The sequence below is a fragment of the Sapajus apella genome, unplaced genomic scaffold (genome assembly GCF_009761245.1).
Source record: "Sapajus apella isolate SASKATOON/1434 unplaced genomic scaffold, GSC_monkey_1.0 scaffold62, whole genome shotgun sequence".
In the NCBI taxonomy this organism is placed as follows: domain Eukaryota; kingdom Metazoa; phylum Chordata; class Mammalia; order Primates; family Cebidae; genus Sapajus; species Sapajus apella.
Window position 1 is genome coordinate 7,656,046 of NW_022437002.1, and position 10,825 is coordinate 7,666,870.

The window sequence follows — 10,825 nt, forward strand, 5'->3', positions numbered from 1 at the left end:
TTGGGGCAGGCTGCTATTGGTAGGTAGGCGGGATTTTCCAATGGCGGGCTAGGTGCCGAGTGCAGAGCTTAGTGTTGAGTGCAGAGGGGTTTTCCAAGGCGGGCTAGGTGCTGAGTGCAGAAGTGGGCGTGTCCAACCTCTTCACGAGGCAATTGGCCTTGCAATCACATTCTCACCAACTTTTTACTCCCTGTCCTATACTTCATCTCTCACACCCTTCCTCCAGAAATTACTCCCCTAGTAAATCACTTCAACAAGAATCCCTGTCTGAAACTATGCTTCTAGGGAACCCAATCCAAGCCAGTGTGCATTGTTCAGAATTGTTATATAATCCTAGGGAGAGGGACAGCCCTCAAAAATGTTTCTGAAATTGAATTTCTTGTTAATCGAAGCAAGTGAGGGCTTAAATGATATTTATGGAATGCAGAAAAATGTTTCATTTCTAAGCATGAGTGTTGTGTAAAGTTCACACCCACTACTAAGGTATACTTTCCTGTCATACGGTTTATACTCCCACTCCTTCCAGTAAATAAATTTATTTTGAACAAGGTACATCTTTCCATTGCTAGATGTAAGTCAGCACTTTTAAAGCAGTCCACGGCTTGACAGGAAGCAGTCTCATGATAGCAAGGCATCATGTGCCAGAACTATGGTTAATTAAATGACCATCGCCTTCCTCTTTAAGCTCTCATTTCTCCTGCCTCATTTCTTCAGCAAATGATATCCAGGTCACTTGACATCTTCTGACTGGACCCTCGATGACTTTAGCTTCACTCTTAGGTCCTACCTTTACTTCAGAAGCTGGTCTTGATGTTGAACCACTGATACTCATTAGTTGTGCTTGGCTTCACTTCTCAGTGCTGCCCTTGCCTCTTCTATTGCATCTGACATACACTAGCTGCCCCTCTGGAACAGGCCCCATCTCTCAAGGTTTTGGCCTTATTAGGCCCACTTTGCATAAAACACTCTCTTACATGCTAAAGCAAGGTGCCCCATTCTACAAAGTCTTGGTGGTACCTCTGAGGTTGTTTGTACACCTGGGTTGGGTAAATAGGACAAGTTCATTTTTTTGTCATCCATATTCTATGGATGATTAGACACCTAAAGTGGTATGCAGCATTTTAAAATCCTTTTAATAGGCATTTTTCTGCACAAATTACCAGCCCTCTCCTTTCCTACAAAGTGCTTTTTATCACATCTTTGACCTTCATGGTATATAATTTTACTTTAGTCTGGACATTCATCTTCCCTCATCACATTTCTATTTAGAATCTCTGCATCAGCTCAGGAGTCTCTCTTCTGAACGCATATATCTTGGTGGTCCATAGAATGGTCTCTGCTCAACAGTGATGTTCGTCATGTTCCAGAAAACTCAGTTTCTCCAACTTGTATAAATAGTCAACATGGTAGTTAAAGGCTTGTATTTGAAAATAAAAGAAACCTTAATTTGAGTCCTGGCTCTACCACTTACTAGCTGGGAAACCTTGATCAAGATGGTCAACTTTTTTTTGAGACAGGGTCTTGCTCTGTCACCCAGGCTGGAGTGCAGCGGTGCAGTCACGGCTCATTACAGGCCCAACCTCCTGGGCCCAAGGGATCCTCCCACCTCAGCCTCCCAAGTAGCTGGAACTGCAGGTGTGTGCCACTATACCTGGCTAATTTTTGTATTTTTTGTAGAGACAAGATCTCACTATGTTGCTCAGGCTGGTCTGGAACTTGGCTCAAGCCATCCTCCTGCCTTGGCCTCCCGAAGTGCTGGGATTATAGGCATGAGCCACCAAACCTGGACAGTCAACATTTTTGAGTCTCAGTTTCATATGATATAAAATGGGAGGTGATCATGATAGTACTTACCTTATAGAGTAGTTGTGAGGATGAAATGAGGTAAACCAAAGTGTTAAGCCTAGTGCCTATAGGTATACAGTAGGTATTCAATAAATGTATTCACCTCCTTCAAAGATCTTTGTTCAAGCCTCAGAGCCATCCAATAGTTATTAAAAGGGGCAAGCAATGCCAGGTAAAAACTGTCCATGAGAGCCATCTATCAGTGTGGGAGGTCCCAGGTCTGTATCAGAAGGAAGTCCATCACTGAGTCCTCCAGAGGGAGATCAGGCCAGATGGAAGGAAGAGTAGCAACCCAATGTCTGGAAAGTGGAAAGCCTCAGCTGGAGAGGCACGGCAAAGGAGAAGGCCAAGGATGGGTGATGGTGTTTTGGGGGCAGCTGGAGTAAGATTAAAGTACAAATGAGTAAATTGTGCAGATTAGGAATAAGTACCCTGAAAGGCAATATCCTTCTTGGCCCAGGGTACCTCAAGCAGAATCTTAGAGAAATAGAGCCAGGAGAGATAAAAACCTTCTTTAATTTCAAATTCTCTCTCCTGCTTCCCCAGTACTCCCCCAGGAAAAAGAATTTTGGCATTCAGTTTGAAGGCTTTGGAATGGAGCCAATCTTAAGAAAAACCGAAGATCAGGGGCCTAGAGACTGGGTAAACTTTACGGCTAGCTCTTGCGCTCTAGCTTTTAGCTTCTCCATGTGAAAGGAAGGCCTCTCCCTAGAATATCTTATCTTCGCCTCGCCTCATCCCTGGAGTGTGTGATTGGCCTAAAATGCAAACACCAGGGCTACCTGTTGTCTTCAGCAGCAGGCTCCAGCATCTCAGGGGCTTTCAGACGAATGGCACCTTCCTACTCCTTGCATTACCCCCAGGAATCAGGGCAGTCACGTCTGCTGATGGCCAAAACCACAACACTTGTAGGTCTCACAGGAGCTGATACAGACCCAGTAAAACTGGAGTGGTCCATGATCAGAGACTGGTTGCTGCCTTGTACGGTCTGAAACTGACTGCACCAAGCACCTTACTGGCAAGCAACTGTTATTTGCCATCTATAATTGTTTCAACCACTTGCCCAGAGGCAGGGAAATAGACCTGACTTTTAGAGAATTCCAGTCACATAGGAAACCTATAATCATTCAATACAGCATTTCTGGGATCCTTCAGGAAAAGTCATAGAGAACATAAGAGGATTCTGCACAAACATCAGAAGTGTCATTTATGCCATCTGACTTCTGGTCCCCAAGGAGATTGTATAGAATGAGAAAGCCTAGCATGCCTCCTCCAGGGTATGGGACTATGAAGGCATTTTTAACCCCTGCTCTACCTGTTCCCCTCCATTCTCACCTCAAACCCAACTTCCATGGAGCCCATCCCTAACTTCTCCATCATGCACTCAGGCTCTGACCCAATGAAAGTTGATGAATCCTCTTGCTCAGGGTTCTTTAATTTGGTGACTCCTGCTCCATAGCAACCCACTTCTCCATATCCCATCCCTAATATATCTAGGACTTTTAACCGCAGAGACAGGAGTAAGATGCAAATATGCCCTGGCTGCAGCCACCCAGAGCTGAGCTGATGTTTGGATTGCTGAGACTTGGAGCAGAAAGCTCAGCCTGAGCCTGGTCCTCCTTGCTGCTCATCTTCTAGGAGCATTTGCCTCCCTGATGCTTCTCTTGCTATGAGAAAGTGTGGCAAGCCAGTTTGCTGCTGGCACCTGCCATACCGTAGCATAGCACCAACACTAATGGCAGATATAATCACAGTGACAAAGATGGTTTGATCTACATGCAGAAGGCACTTGTCATCTCCCCAGGAGCCTCCTGGCCCAGGGCTTGACTGTGATGATGTATCTGGCCCCTGGCCCACAGCCTGCACTGTCCCAGTCACACACCAGACTCATCTGAATGGTTGACATTATCATTACTGTCATCGCAATTCTTGATAACTATTCATTTATTCCTTCAAAGCACATTTGCTGAGGACAAACCACATGCTAGGTACTGTGTAAGATTCTAAAGAAGTTACAAAGATTAATAGTTTCAAGAAATAGTACAGAGGGGGAGAGAGATCAACACATAATTCCAGTATAGGATTACACAGAGTGTTGCAGATGGGTAGATTCCCAGTGCCTAGAAAAAAGATGTGATATAGTGAGAGCTCAGTATATATGTTTTGATAAATATTGAATGAATGAGCATCTGAATTAATAAATGAATAAATATACAACAGATATGGGATCTGAGAGTGGAGAAGATGGTAATTTTGCTGGAAATGAATCAAAGAAAGCTCCCGGGGAGGTGATATTTAAGCTGAACTCTGAGAGCTGAAAAGACAGCACAGAGTCGTCGTTAAGAGTGTGGAGTCTGGTCCAGACTACCTGGGTTTGAATCCAACCTTTATGTGGGTTGGGGCATGTGTAGTTATTGAACTTCTTTGTGCATCCCTTAATTCTCCCATCTGTATAATGAGTTAACAATAGTAGCTTCCTTATGGGATGGTTGTAAAGATCAGAAGAATTGATATTTGTTAAGTGCTTCATACATAGTTAAAAATTATATACATGTCTGATAAACAAATATGACTGGTTAGGAGCTCATCAGGCTACCAGGGTGGAAAGTTAAAGGTATGAAGAGCACTCCAAACAATGTATGGTGTTGAGGTTTCCAAAAGGATGACACCCTCAAGGAATGATGAGAAGGCAGCAGGGGGCAGGGACTTGACACAGCATCCTGAGTATCGGGGTAAGTGATATGGTGAGTCATTGCTTCTTTAAACAAACTTCATATTTTGGGATAAGTTTCAATTTATGAAAAACTGAAAAGGAGTCCTGAGAGTTCCAATATCACTCCCAGTTTCCCCTAATAGTAACATCTTAAGGGGATCCATTGTTTTTAAAGCAAGAGCATGACATAGGCATGTATTTTAGAAAGTTCATTGTAGGAGTTATGAAGAAGAATTCAGAGGAGAGAGACCTGGCCCCAGCAGAGCCATGAAGAGGCTGTAAGCACCATCCCAGTGGACAATGATGCAGTCAGGAAATGGGGTGAAAAGGCAGGCACGGATGTGAGAAAACTTCTGAATCAGAGCAGCTGGCTATGGATGCTCTGGAATAGAAAGAACCCAGAGTACAATAAGAAGATGCAGGCCCTGGGCAGGGCAACTCTCTGTTTGGAGGCATATGCCAAATAGCTAGCCATGAGTGACCTGGTATCCCTCACCAGGAATCTCTCTGAAGACCTCAGAAATCTGGCAGCTCTGGAGAGTTCAAATGGCTGTGCAGGGTCCAGGGTAGAAGGGGTGGTGACCAAAGCGCCTTTCCAGTAGCCTGGGCCCAAGTCCCTGGCATCAGAGGTAGCTGATGGGGCTCCCTTCAGTCACTCTTAGTAACTGGCTAGATATGCTCAGCTTCCTGGCCCTCATCTGGGGAAATGGGCCTACATGAGAACAAAGATATTGGTTCAGATTCATCCCTGAATGTTATTCATTTGTGCTGAGAGGGAGTATGATATGATCATTAAGTATGAGTGATGGCATCGAGAAGACCACTTGACAACTGTGTAAACTTGGGCAGGTTATTTAACTTCTCTGTCCTCCAACTTTCTAATATGTAAAAAAAGATATGATAATAGTATCTGCCCCATAAGGATGATGTAAGTATTAAATGAGTTAATTCATATGTGAAGTGTATGTATAACATTTCCTAGGAGATATCAGGTGTGGCGCTATATGTGTATTTAAATTAAATGTGTTTAGGCTTAGCCCAATAAAAAGCAGTCTTCAAATAAGCAGAGACTGTATTGCTTACCTTGTATGTTCAGTATATAGTATGGTACCTGGAACATAGTAGTTACTATCAAACATTAAAATTGAATACTTTTAAAAATGAATAAATGAGCGGCAACCTAACCCCGGGGTACATGCAGTGTGCAGACACTTAGTTCAGAAGCACTTTGGAAGACCCGTTCCATGGCCAAACAGCTTCTAATTCAGTTTATAATTGTCCACTTAACATGTCAATATTAATGCTAGATGGTTTAAAAAAAACAGTTAAAGCAGCAGTTACACGCTTTGGGTTTGTTCTAGCTAGAGTCTGGCTATTAGATTCTAATAGAGCAGAAATGCATACAAGCCAGCTTCATAAAAGGTTGTTTGTAGTGGACCAAAACAGAGACAAAGAAGTACAATTAATATGCTCTGGAACTAGAAAGTCATCTTGCAGCAACTCTCGCACTGCTCTCTCAGGGCCTTCTGAGTTCTTGCCTCTGCATTTATCTGCATGTCTGCTCCAGTCTCCTCTCAGTAAACTGGCTTCCTCTGTTTTCGCATACATTACTATGGCTACCCTCAAATGGTTAATTCCTCTTTACCACAGTGCACATGAAATTAGAAAGAATCTGATTGGCCCAGCTTGGGTAAATGTTTCCTACTCCTGTATAATCATCTATGACCGGGAATAGGGTTGAGGAAGAAAGAGGGTGCTGCCTTCTAGCAGAGAATATGTATGGGAAGAATATGAAGAGCATCTTATGGGAAGAATGTGAAGAGCATCTCTAGAATGTGGTCCTCTTCTCTGAAGTTAAATAAAACTGACAAACACTGTCAAAATATATGTGAACGTGGGGCCAGGTGTGATAGTTAATGCCTATAGTCCTTACACTTTGGGAGCCCAAGGCAGGAGAATCCCTTGAGGCCAGGAGTTTGAGATCAGCCTTGGCAATATGGCAGGACTCTGCCTGTATGAAAAATTTAAAAATTTGTTGAGGCTCACACCTGTAATCCCAACACCTTGGGAGACTAATGCCAGTGGATCACTTGAGCCCAGGAGTTTGTGATCAGCCTGGGCAGCATAGCAAAACCCTAATGCTACAAAAAAGTAGCTGGTCATGGTGGCACATGTTTGTAGTCCCAGGTACTCAGGGCCTGAGGTGGGAGGATCACCCAAGCCTGGGGAGGTCAAGGCTGCTGTGAGCTGTGATCATGCCACTACACTCCAGCTGGATGACAGATACAGACCCTGTCTTCAAAAAAATTGGTTGAGTGTGGTGGGGGCTGGAGGGTAACTTGAGCCCAGTTCAAGGCTGCAATGAGCTATGGTCATGCCACTGCACTCCAGCCTGGGCTACAGAGGGAGACTCTGTCTCAAAAAATTATATCTGTCTATCTACATACATGTATATCATGTATATGTGTGTGTAGATATATATGATATAATATATATGTGTGTCAATATGGGTGGGATTTTACTTTTGAGTGTAGGAGATAAACCTAGAAATTTACTCAGAGCCCTAGAAATGCCCTTTTTCCAGACACTCCACCTGGGTTGGCTGGGTCCAGCTCCTGCCTACCTGGTTTCTGCTGCTTCTAAGCTCAGCTTCCAGGGCTCAGAGGTCTCCACTAAAGGTCTGATCATGTCAGGAAAACAAGGGATCAAGAGATGTTTCTGGCCGCTTAACATAACCTGAGAGAGGAGACAACCTCTCCAAGATTTATGTCAACAGAAATGCACTCCCAGTATATTCAGACCTCAAAAACAGGGCTTTAGGTGAAAGGTAGGGGGCTGGGTTTGGGGGAAGAAACTATTCTAGGAGCAGCAGCCTGGGCTTTATATTAATTCCATTTTGCAGTTTTCCCCCATGTTACATTCACTAACTATAATTGGGTCCTCACAGAAACCCTGCAGAGCTGGCATTTTTATCCCTGCTGCACAGCTGAGAAAATTGAGGTTAGAAAAGGTGAAGTGACTGGTCCAAAGTCACTCAATTAGCCGCTGATCTAAGAGTGGAACCCAGGTGTGTTGGACTCCCAGCCTGGAGTTTCACTGTATTGCTCTGCCTGGCAATGGTTTAGGGAGTGAGATTGTATCTGGAGGAGAATATAGAGAAGGGCAAAGCTCACAGGTGGCCAGAGGTACAGAGAGTTAACCAGCTTCTCAGTCCCTCAAGGACAGATGGCCTGATGAGGCTGGTTGGGGACTGTAGAGAATGAGGAATCGATCTGTCATTCCATGTGAAAATGGATTGTAGCCCCAGCCTGCGTGTGTCAATGGAGCTGATTAGCACTTGCGTGAGTCTCCAGACATCGATTGGCAGGTGAGAATCGTTCTGGGAGCAGCAGGAAGCCAGTCCTCTCCCATCCCCATTCCCTCCAGATTCTTCCCTCCACAGAGGTTTTCTCCCCCTCCCTGCCACTTGAAGTCTCCAGACCTCCTCCAAACCCCAGAGCTGATGGGTGCTCAAAGCCACTTTAGCTGCACCCAACCAAAGGTGGGGACATAAATTGTACCCACCTCATTCAGTCATGCTGGTTGCAGCTGGTAGAAGGATAGATGGCCTTTCAGAAAGGCACCGTCTGCCTGGAGGGTCCAGTGTGAGTGAGTGGGTGCAGGGTTCAGCCTGGTGCCTACATCATAAGATGAAAAAAGGAGGGATTCTGCCACATACTTATCATGTGACCTTGGGCAAGTCTTTTGTCTTTCTGAGCTCCAATTTCTCTATGCATGGGATGAAAAATAGCTTCCTCAGTAGATTGTTGAGGCCAGGCATGGTGGCTAACGCCTGTAATCCCAACACTTTGGGAGGCTAAGGCTGGTGGATCCCACACAGTAGAAACTAAAAATGTTAGTTGGAAATGAACTCTCCATTGTCTTCAAGAGGCACCCACTCTGGGGAGCCCCCTCTGCTCCCACTTCTACCTCTCTTTTCATCATTTAAATGTCGAGGACAAGTGACAGCAAGAGCCTCAGTGTTTGCTCTGACTTGGGGCAGTTCTGCCTTCAAGGAAGCTCAGCCCATAGTTTGAGTTGCCTTTGGGGAGGTGAACTGTCAAGTAAGAGCAAGGGAACCAGACAGGCTCAGATTCATCAGGCCACCAAGGTCCATCTGGACTTAGAGTTTATATCTAAGCTTGGCACATGATATCCGGGTTCTGAAATTCTTGTGCTTGCCAGAATATGACCCCTTCTATTACCTCTAATTGTACCAAGTCTGCATGGCAGGCTTCCTTCATTAGTTTTCTCTCTTGTCCCTCCAAGGCTAGAACTCTGCCCAATTGGCACTGACCCTGATCTCCTGCTTTGATCTTGCCAGACTTCTCCCCAGTGACCTGGACATGTCTACTGATGGCTGGCCTTCTGCCCCAAGTTTGTCAGGCCATCTGTTACCAGAGCTTGGCCTCAGCCTTGACAGAGTTAGGCATCGTAGGACCACTGAAGGTCTCTGATGCCTGAGACAGAGGGAAGAGTCATCTTGAGTCCCTTTACATAAAAAGTGTGACTAAGAATTATAAACTCTGATATGGATCACTAGGGCTGTAGTGGCAAATGAGAATTGTGGTCAAGACCAGGGACAGGTGCCATGGGATTTCAAGATGCCTGGGATAGAGGATGAACATAGATAGGAGGCTTGGCTCCATGCTGAAGCAATGGATAGGGGTTCATGTCAGCACCATGGACAGACACCACTGGTTGTGTTATCCTAGAAAGGCTTTGTTTTATTTTTATTTTATTTTATTTTTAAGACACAGGCTGGAGTGTAGTGGCACAATCACAGCTCACTGCAGCCTCAGACTCTTGGGCTCAAGCAATTCTCCCACCTCAGCCTCTGGAGTAGCTAAGACTATAGGCGCACACCACTATACCCAGCTAATTTTTAAATGTTTTTGTAGAGACGGGGTCTTTCTATGTTCAATATCAGGCTTGCATTAAACTCCTGGCCTCAAATTATCCTCCTGCTTTGGTCTCCCAAAAGTCTGGCATTACAGGTATGAGCCACTGCACCTGGTCCCAATGCTTTCGAATAATTCATTTCACTTCACTTCAAAGCCCTCCTCCACCATCTGACACGCATTCACATCTCTAGAGTCATTGGCCACTTATGCTGTGTACAAACCCTCTAATTTTCCAATCAAAGAGGGCCATTTATCATCCATAGCCTATCTAGGTGATTTTGCAGCTCTGTGCTTCTACAACTGTTCAGCTGTTAGCTGTTGAGGGAAGAACACAAGACTTGGAGTCTGAAGGTCAAGGTTGAAAATGTTGGTCTTTTTTTTTTTTTTTTTTTGAGATGGAGTCTTGCTCTGTCCCCCCAGGCTGGAGTGCCATGGTGCGGTCTCGGCTCACTGCAACCTCTGCCTCCTGGGTTCAAGCAATTTTCCTGCCTCAGCCTCCTGAGTAAAGCTGGGGCTGCAGGCATGTGCCACCACGTCCAGTAAATTTTGTGTATTTTTAGTAGAAATGGGGTTTCACCATGTTAGTCAGATGGTCTTGATCTCCTGACCTCGTGATCTGTCCACTTCAGCCTCCCAAAGTTCTGGGATTACAGGCGTGAGCCACCGTGCCTGGCCCAGAATCATTCTTAATTCATTCACCAAGTATGTGTTGAAGGAATATGCCCTGAGGCTTACCTGCATATGTGTACATGTATCCATATGCATGATAAGAAGCAATCCTGATACTCCACCGTGAAGGGATGTGCTCTGAAGACAAACACAAAGAACTACAGTAGATAGCATTTATTGAGTCCTCAGTGTATTTATTCAAGATCTATACTACAGCAGTAAGCAGACAAGACTCTGACCTATTGCATTTAATCTCTACATTCTATCCTTGCATTTTAATCTTCTGGAGATCTGAATCATAGGCTACATTTTGTTTTTTAAGCAAATCAATACATGTACTTTTTTTTTTTTTTAAGACAGAGTCTCGCTCTGTCACTAGGCTGGAGTGCAGTGGTGCGATCTCAGCTCACTGAAACCTCCGCCTCCCGGGTTCAAGGGATTCTCCCGCCTCAGCCTCCTGAGTAGCCAGGACTATAGTCATGCGTCACCATGCCCAGCTAATTTTTGCATTTTTAGTAGAGATGAGTGCCCAGTCATGTACATTGTTTTTAAAAGTGAACTAGTACTACAAGTCCTACTACAAAAACAGCAGTTTATATCCTATCAAGTCTCACTCTCCAAAGTAACCTCTTAAACCATTTGAGGCCAGGTGCGG